A 10,655-nucleotide genomic window follows, 5' to 3' on the forward strand; every position below is an offset into this window, starting at 1 on the left:
TATTTTATAAAGAAGGAGATCAAAATTCAGGGAAACATGTTCAATACTAGGAAGTAGCAATGCTTATGGTGATATTTATCCCAGTTATCCTGGTTTGATCATTACTCATTGAATGCTTGCATCAAAATATACTGGATGTACCTCATAAATGTGTACAACTATTATGTACATATAAAATTAAAAAGTTTAAACGCAGTAATTTTTTAAATTAATTGACAGATTCTAAAATGTATATGAATGTTCAAAAGGCCCATGTTAGTCAAAATAATTTTAAAAAGAAAAGCAAAGCTGAAGAACTTATACAAGCTGCTTTCAAGACCTACTAGAAAGCTGTATTAGTTGTGACAATGTGTTATTGACATAAAGATTAATTGGAAGAATATATAGCATCTGAAATAGACTCACATATATATGGTTAATTTTGGAAAAAGGTGTAAATGTAACTGAATAAAGAGAATCTTTTCAACAAATATTTCTAGAAAACTGAATATACATATGGGAAAAAGATGAACTTCAATCTAGACCTCATACAATACAGAAAATATTAAAGTGGAATGGATTATAGACATGAATATAAAATCTAAATATAAAATTTATAGAAGAAAATATAAGACAAAGTCTTGAAATTTTCAGGTAGGTCTAGCACACAAAGATTATAATCCTCCATAATGGATAAATTTAACCTTAAAAAAATTAAAACTTTGGCTCTACAAAGGACATCATTAAGAAAATAAAAAGACAAGGTACAAAATGGGAGAACAGTTTTATAAAATATGTATCTGTCAAATAACCTTTATCCACGATACATAAAGAACTGTTATAACCCAATAAGAAGAGAAACAACCCAAAACAAAAATGAGCAAAATATTTTAAGAAACACTATAAAAGAAAATAAACAAATGGCTACTGAGCATATAAAAAGTGCTCGACTTCAGGGAAGTGCAAATGAGATACATTACACATTACAAATGAGATACATTACATATCCATTGGAACGGCCAAATTAAAAAAATAATAATACCAAATACTGACTAGAAGATAGAGCAACTAGAACTCTTATTCACTACTCTTGAAATTTAAAATGATATGAACACTTTAGAAAACTCTTTTGCAGTTTCTTATAATGTTAAGCATACATCTACAATATGACCAAGCTTTCCACATCTAGGCAGCTCTTCCACACCTAGGCATTTAAAGAAAAGAATAAAAAGAGATGTTCACCTAGAGATTTGTATACAAATGTTCCTAACAGCTTTATTTGTAATAATCCCAAACTGGAAACTGGGATGAATCTAAATATCACTCACGAGGTGATTGAATTTTTAATCATGCATTATATTCATATAACAGACAACTGCTCAATTCAAAAGCAGGAATTTTTAATATACATAACAGTTTGTATTAATCTTGAAATCATTAAGCTGAATGAAAGAAGCCATACACATAAAATATGATTCTACTCATAAAAATGCAGAAAATGGAAACTATTTTATAATGAAAGAAAACAAATTAGTTGCTGACTAGAGCTGGGGTGGGAACAATTAACTGGAAATAGCACAGGGAAATGTTTGTGTGGTGTTCTTACTGCAAAAATGTTAATATGAGGTAATGCATTTGGTAATTACTCAGATTAAACCATTCCACAATTATATATCAAAACATGTTGTACATGCAATGAATACACATAATTTTATCTGTCAATTAAAAAAATTGACTTTTTTTAAAAAAAGAAAAGAAAATATTCTGTAATGGTGGTTTCATGAGTGAATAAATTTAAACTCTTCTTGGAATGTTCACTTAAAGTGTGTGCATTTTACTTAATGTTATGTGAACCTCAATGTGTTGATAATTCAAATCTTACATAGGAGTATGAATCAATGGTCCGATATGGTCTAAAAGCCAGAGAAAATTAGGTAAGTTTTCTGAGCCTTGATGTTTCTCACTTATAATGTGGATTAATTTTCAACTGTCATATTGAAATAAATGATGTAACTAAAGTATTATACCTAGTAGATACTCAGTACTTATGAGTTCCTTTCCCCTTACATTATTTTAAATAATTACATAGTTTGACTTTGATAGGCCTTAAAATAAAAGATTCATTTCCAAAACCATTCCGGAAAGGATGCTAACTTAAACCTACTTGACATTTGTAGTAACTAGGCATTAAACAGTGCTCTACTTTGTATTTAAGGTTAATAAATTTGCAGAAACAGTTTGTTTCTTAATTGACTTTTTTGAGGGTAGAACTTATGGAGAATAAACAGCATCTACTTACAGTGTGCATTAGGAAGATTTTGACAGATTTGTATATCCATAAACCACCACAGCAAACAAAAACAGAACATTTGCATCCCACCCTCTTTCCCATTCCAAAAAGTTTCCATAACCTCAGTGCAGTTCATCCTCCTGACTCTGGGCCCAAGGAACTGCTGATCTGTTTTGTTTTGTTTTATTTTTAAATCACTATGGATTAGCTTGTATTTTTAAATTTTTATGTAAATAAAATCACGCTATATATATGTTGGTGTGTCTACTTTCTTTTGTCCATATAATGATTTTGAGATTATTCATCCATGCTGCTGGATGTACTGGTAGTTAGTTCCTTTTTACTGATGAATAGGTTTCCTTGTATGAGTATAGCACATCATGTTTATCTGTTCACTCATTGATGGATTATTGAATTGCTTCAAGTTTGAGGCTATTGAGAAGAAAGCCACCATGAACAGTTATGTGTAACTTTTTAATGTGGACGTATGTTTTCATTTTCTCTCTATTACATAACTAGAATTGGAATGCGCGATAAGAATCTCTTTTAATTCAATTTCTACAGAGAAGAAAAACAGAGTAGGTCCAAATAATGAAAGCTAAATAACAAAGCCTGGTTATATATCTTCTACACAGTAAAATATGGTCATTTAGATGGCATCTTTTAATCCATCTGTTTGTGTACCATCCTTTCACCCTCAGACTACTTTACGTTTATATATTCTCATTTATTTTTATTCTCTCATTGCTGAGCTTTATTTTGCCCTTCCGTGAAGTTATCAATATACCTGCTATTAAGAGTGCTGTATTTTCCAGCCGGGCGCCGTACCTCAAGCCTGTAATCCCAGCATTTTGGGAGGCCGAGGCGGCAGGATCACGAGGTCAAGATATCGAGATCATCCTGGCCAACATGGTCAAATCCCGTGTCTACTAAAAATACAAAAATTAGCTGGGTGTGGTGGCACACACCCGTAGTCCCAGCTAATTGGGAGGCTGAGGCAGGAGAATCACTTGAACACGGAGGCGGAGGTTACAGTGAGCCAAAATCATGCCACTGCATTTCAGCCTTGTGATAGAGCAAGACTGTCTCAAAAAGAAAACAAACAAACAACAACAACAAAAAAGCGTTCTGTACTTTTCCACCTATTGGGTCTAATCTATTATTCTGGGAGTTCATATAGCTAAGTGAATTAAGTTTGTTGTGAGACCTCTCTACCATGAGTCCTAGGAATACTTAAGTTTGATTTATTAAAGGGCTTTGTTTTCCTTTTGCCTCCTGAATAACTGTGGTTGCCTGGGAAGTACCCTGCAATAAACTGTAGATAAACTCCTGAAGACTAATTCTACTTTCTTTGGTAGATACAATTTTTATATTGAAAAAAATTAAGTTTACTTCTATTTTATGAATAACCTTATAAAATCATGTGAAACAACCTCAAACATTTCTTAAATTATTTCATTTTATTTTATTTTAAACTTTTATTTTGGATTCAGGGGGTATATGTGCAGGTATATTATCACAGTGTATTGTATGATGTTGAGTTTTGTCGTACAAATGATCCCATAAACCCAGTTACTGTGTGTAGTATCCAGTAGCTGCTTTTTCAAACCTTGCCACTCCCAGTAATCCCCAGTTTCTACTGCTACCATTTATGTCCATGAGTACCTAATGTTTAGCTCCCATCTATAAGTAAGAACATGTGGTATTTGGTTTTCTGTTCCTGTTAATTTACTTAACATAATGGCCTCCAGCTGCATTCTTGTTGTTTAAAAGGATATAATTTCTTTTTTTTTTTTTTGAGACGGAGTCTCGCTCTGCCGCCCAGGCTGGAGTGCAGTGGCCGGATCTCAGCTCACTGCAAGCTCCGCCTCCTGGGTTTACGCCATTCTCCTACCTCAGCCTCCCAAGTAGTTGGGACTACAGGCCCCTGCCATGTCGCCCGGCTAGTTTTTTGTATTTTTTAGTAGAGACGGGGTTTCACCGTGTTAGCCATGATGGTCTCGATCTTCTGACCTCGTGATCCGCCCGTCTCGGCCTCCCAAAGTGCTGGGATTACAGTCTTGAGCCACCGTGCCCGGCCTATAATTTCTTTTTATGGCTGCATAGTATTTGATGGTATATATGTGTCACATTTTCTTTACTAAATTTACCTAGGTTGATTCCATGTCTTTGCTGTTATAAACAGTGCTGCAACAAACCTGCAAGTGCAGGTGTCTTTTTGGTAGAACAATTTGTTTTCTTTTGGATATATACTTAGTAAAGAGATCGCTGGGTCAAATGGTAGTTCTGTTCTAAGTTCTTTGTGAAATCTCCAAACTGCTTTCCACAGTGGCTGAACCAATTGACATTCCCTCCAACAGTGTATAAGCTTTCCCTTTTTTTAACAGCCTTGCCAACATTTGCTGTTTTTATTTTCTAATAGTAACCATTTTGACTGGTGTGAGGTGGTATCTCATTGTGGTTTTGATTTGCATTTCTCTAATGATTAGTGATGTTGAGCATTTTTCATGTCTGTTGACTGCTTATATGTCCTCTTTTGAGAACTGCCTGTTCATGTTTTCTGCCTGTTTCTTTTTTTTTTTTTTTTTTTTTGAGGCGGAGTCTCGCTCTGTCGCCCAGGCTGGAGTGCAGTGGCCGGATCTCAGCTCACTGCAAGCTCCGCCTCCCGGGTTTACGCCATTCTCCTGCCTCAGCCTCCCGAGTAGCTGGGACTACAGGCGCCCGCCACCTCGCCCGGCTAGATTTTTGTATTTTTAGTAGAGACGGGGTTTCACCGTGTTCGCCAGGATGGTCTCGATCTCCTGACCTCATGATCCGCCCGTCTCGGCCTCCCAAAGTGCTGGGATTACAGGCTTGAGCCACCGCGCCCGGCCAATTCTGCCTGTTTCTTAATGGGGTTATATGTTTTTTGCTTGTTCAGTTGTTTAAGTACCTTATAGATTCTGGGTATTAGACGTTTGTTGGATGCATAGTTTGTGATTATTTTATCCCATTCTGTAGGTTGTCTGTTTATCAGTTGTTTCTTTTGCTTTGCAGATACTCCTTTGTTTAATTAGGTGACATTGGACAATTTTTGTTTTCATTGCAATTGTTTTTGAGGACTTAATCATAATTTTTTTCTAAGGCTGATGTCCAGAATGGTGTTTCCTAGGTTTTCTTATAGGATTCTTATGGTTTGAAACCATTTATTTAAATCTTTAATCCATCTTGAATTAATTTTTGTATGTGGTAAAAGGTGGGGGCCCAGTTTCATTCTTCTGCATATGGCTAATCAGTTATTCCAGCACCATTTATTGAATATGGAGCCCTTTCCCTATTGCTTATTTTTGTTGACTTTGTCAAAGATCAAATGGCTATAGGTGAGTGGCTTTATTTTATTGTTCTCTATTCTGTTCCAGTGGTCTATGTGTCTGTTTTTCTACTGGTACTATGCCATTTTGGTTATTGTAGCCTTACAGTATAGTTTGAAGTTGGATATTGTGATGCCTTTGGCTTTGTTCTTTTTGCTTAGTATTGCTTTGGCTATTCAGGGTCATTTTTTGTTTCATATGAATTTAAGAGTAGATTTTTCTAATTCTGTGAAAAATAAGAGTTTGATATGAAAGCATTGAAACTGTTGGACAATATGGCTCTTCTAATAATATTGACTTTTGCAATCTATGGGCATGAAATGTTTTTCCGTTTGTTTGTGTCATCTATTATTTCTTTTAGAAATGTTTTGTAGTTCTTTTTGTAGTGATCTTTCACCTCCTTACTTACACGCATTCCTAGGTATTTTATGTGTGTGGCTATTGCAAATGGAATTGTGTTCTTGATTTGGCTGTCAGCTTGAATGTTATTTGTGAATAGAAATGCCAATAGCTTTTGTACATTGATTTTGTATCCTGAAACTTTACTAAAGCCATTTATCAGTTCCAGGAGCCTTTTGGCCTAGACTTTAGAGTTTTCTAGGGATAGAATCATATCGTCAGTGAAGAGAGATAGCTTGTTCCTTTTCCTATTTGGATGATTTTATTTCTTTCTCTTGCCTGATTGCTCTAGCTAGCACTTCCATCCTGTGTTGAATAGCAGTGGTAAGAGTGGGAATCCTTGTATTGTTTCAGTTCTCCAGGGGAATGCTTCCAGTTGTTGCCCATTCAGTGTGGTGTTGGTTGTGGGTTTCTCACAAATGGCTCTTACTACTTTGAATTTCAAGCATTTTTAAAGATCCACATTCAAAAGCTCTACTAACTGTTTATTTTTAGCATTTTTAAGCATCTTCATATTATATTTTATTTAGAGAATTCAAACTGTTCTTTTGCTCCTTGAATGTGTGTTTGTGTTTGCTGATAGAGTGAGGGATACATGCTTTGAAGTATAATTCCTAAACATTTTGTTTTGGCAAGGTTATGCAAAGAAACATTACAGAATCTGGAAATTAGTGGGAATCGTTAGTATATTTCTTATAAACTCAGTAAAAATGACATGACATTATACATCTTTGCATATAGCACCGTGTTGGGGGGGTGGATAACACATTTTACCAGTTTTTTTTTTAGCCCCTTCAGGGCAATAACTGTAGTGCATGTCTTATTGTTTACCCAATATCCCTCTTCCATATTGGGGAGCTATGCCTTCCCCAACCATTTCAGTTCTAAAGGGACTGTCAAACACTGTTTGCTCCCTGACCGCAATGGTATTAACTCATGCCTGGTCAAGCAGCCTACTTCATTTTACACTTTGTAGTAATTGGTCCAAGTAATGAACATAGAAATGGTATGGTACTTTATTATATACTATATATAAATATTATGAGAGAAAGAGAGAGAGAGAATGATGCTTTCTTATCTGTGTTGTTAAGGTTTAAAAATGTTGCCTTGGTTCTGGCTGTAGCAGAAAAGAATTAGGTCAACACTCACAGAGGGCAGACATAATGAAAGTCAAGGAATGAAAAGAGAATCAGAGAACCCTGATATGGGTGAGCCTCTGAATGTAAATGTTTTATATTTGAAAGACACACTCTTGTACTCCTGATATATGTAAGCTAATGTAGTTCTGTTCTTTGCTGCAGGATTTTAGTGACATAATTGGCTGCTCCCTAGCTCTTGAAACTTTGCCTTCATTGATCTCTTCTTTCAGAACTGCTTCTTCTTATCCTGTGAATACCAACTTATATACTGATTGTCTCCTTACAGATACCCTTAATTTCCTTAGTTGGAAAAAATGTTCACCTCTTTTAAAATGATAAACATTCTCATAGATCTTACAAAATAATTTTATATATATCAATACATTACTTCTTATATATTTTTAAACTTTTTATTCAATACCTCATTTACCTGCATTTTATCTTCTGTTCAAAACTATTATCATCTTAAAACCTAGGGTTGTTTGATTATATCTGTAAATTTCTCTACAGTATACAGCACAAGTTCATATTCATAGGAAGCACTCAGTAAAAGGAGTCAAAAATAAATTAATCAAAAATTAAAAATACAAGATATTTTCTACCTGAACGACTTTCCCTAACTCCCTGAAAACCGTGTGAAGTGACTTTCTTTTATGCTCTCAGACTACTTTTCATTTACTTAAATCATAGCACTTCTCACATGGTTTAGAATTTTTCTGTTCATCCATCTTCCTTATTTCTTTATAACATAATTGAAGACTTTACATGTGATGTTTATTATTTGATAACAACAGCCTAACACAGTATCTAGGAACATAATGAACACTGAGTAAGTACTTTTTGAATTTATGAATAAATGCAATGTAATGCAGCCCTATGTAAGGACTATAAAGTATTCTTCACTATCTAATTTTTTACATTAACTTTATTACTCATCTTTTCAGTGAATTTTTTAAATCATAATCACAGATAGATCTTTAAATGAAAAATTATTAAATTAGAAATTAAGAAATTATAAAAAATAGTATATATATTAGGTGTCATCCTTAGAGCACTGAGGATCAGAGGTCTGGATTACTCCATGTCACATGGTTCATTAAGGACCAACCTTATTTCCTTTCCATTATTCTTTTATTATACCATACAACTTTTCTATTAGTATTGGATTATACAGTTTTGCAAAAGTGTAGAGCAGTGATTTTTCACATATTTTTCCTTAAGGGAAGAGGAGCTGCTGTAGATTCAGGTTTTAGTTACCAGAATGTCAAAAGAATAGAGTTCATCCAGACCAAATGCCTCTGACATACTCTTGCAAAGAACACTCAGATGACTATTGCAGATCATTTTTAAAAATAGGAATTACTAAGATAGAATCCCTAAATAATCACATTATTTTAGTCTGAATAGATACTAATTCTGATTATGTTTTTCTTGATTTTATTGTTTTCTTTACAAGCAAGTAGCATCTTTGTTCCCCTCCTCAAGACTTTCTGTAGTCATTGTAAGAACTTTGATAATTGAATTCCTGTCGTCATTTTCTCTAGCTATCCATAAAACTTTTCCAAACTTTGCTTGGTATGAATTATGGTATGTTCCTGTTAAAGTACAAGCAGTTTGTTTTGATTGAATGCTTGTCTCTCCCAAAAATAGGTTTGTTTTAATTTTTCTTTTTATTTCTACTCTTTACTTATTACTAACTGCAAATTCTTAAGTGTGTCTCAACTTTTATGTCAATGTTTTTCAAAGTTTAAAAACCCTTGCTCTGTTTAGCCAATTTATTTAATCTTCATTATTTTTGGATTTAATTTGTGTTCCAAAGAGATTTAAAGTAAAAATTTCTATACTAATGGTGCTTTTTTGAAATTGCTTTGTTAAGGCTAGAGTTTTTTTTTTTTAAAGTAAATTAAGTCTAGTTAATATAGAATTTTACAAATATTCCTCCATAGATTTCACTTTATTTATTCAGTAAACATTTATTAAGTACTTGTTATTTTCCAGGCTACACACAGGGTGCTGGCCTTACAGTCGTACACAAGATCAACATAATCCTTATTTAATGGTATTTATTTCCTCATGAGAAAAGTATTTATTAACAAAATCACCCAGCATTTTGGCAGGCTGAGGTCTGCCATTGCTTGAGGCCAAGGTTTGAGACCAGCCTGGGTAACATAGTGAAACTTTATTTATACAAAAATGTTTTTAAAATAAAAAAAAAATACAGCTGGCTGTGGTGGCATACAACTAGCTACTCAAAAAACAAATAGGAGAATCACTTGAGCCCAAGAATGCAAGACTGAAGTGAGCTATGATCGTGCTTCTGTGCCTCTGTACTCCAGCCTGGATGATGCAGCAAGACCCTGTCTCTAAAAATGAATGAATGAATGAATGAATAAATAATAAAGGAGATAAGCATTAACAAAGGGTACAGGGTGCTTTTGAAGCACATAAAAAAGTAAAGGAAGGATTGCTTGGTCAAGTAATGTTTAACCAGATATCAATATATTGATGACTGCTCAACCAAATAACTTAAAAGCTTGATGAACTTAAAAACTTGAAAATCCAGACCTTAAGAAATGTAGCAGGACATTTTACCTTACCTTTAATAATCCTGGCCAATGAAATAAAAAGTTTTTAGAAAAAGGTCCTTGTTAGAAGCACATTTTTAAATATGTCTGACTTATACTCTTAAATATAATACAGTTATAGCTTGAGTAACATCAAAGTGATATAAGTGAGAGTATTTCTGGTAATGGTGGAGAGTGGTCATTTAAGTCCTTTGCATATTTCAATTATGCATTGAACCAAATTTTAAAAATAATTATTCAACACCTTAAGAAGAAGAATGAGGAGGAGAAGAGCAGGAGGAGGAGGAGGAGGAGGAAGAGAGGAGGAAACCGCAGCCGTCACTGCCATTGAGTTTGTTTTCGGAAAACTGTAGCTGAAAGGGCAAGGATTGCATGTTTAAGGCTTTCTGACAGAAAGCACTCCCCAAATACACAGGACACTATCAGGCAAGAACAGCAGACATCCCTAGAGTTACTGGCTCAAAGTACCAGAGAATCATGTTTATGACTGAAATAACAGCTGGAAGTTCAAACGAGAAAAACCTGACATTGAGAGAATTTCAGGATTAAGACCCAAAATATGACTATAAACCCTGCACAACTACCACTTTGATAACCAGACTTTACATGCAGATAAGACCCTTAAGGATCCTAGTAAGAAATGCAGTCAGAGATCAGAGAGGAACCTACAGTTGAAAAATAGTGCTGAACTAGGTGAGGTATGAGTTTGCTACCTTTTAACTGAGTGGATTCCTCAGCAGTATGGAGTTTGGAAAGTTGAAGACATCTTGTCTTGAGATATCAAAAAAGAAAATCCTGAGGTTGTCAAAGTAGCTAAAATTTAGAGAGGAATCTAGAATCAGGAAACCATAGTTAGTTTGATGATAGCATACCTTGACAGCATTTTTCTTTGTGTTCATCTGATTAGGGCTTG

Source organism: Rhinopithecus roxellana, chromosome 15 (assembly GCF_007565055.1).
Source record: "Rhinopithecus roxellana isolate Shanxi Qingling chromosome 15, ASM756505v1, whole genome shotgun sequence".
NCBI lineage: Eukaryota > Metazoa > Chordata > Mammalia > Primates > Cercopithecidae > Rhinopithecus > Rhinopithecus roxellana.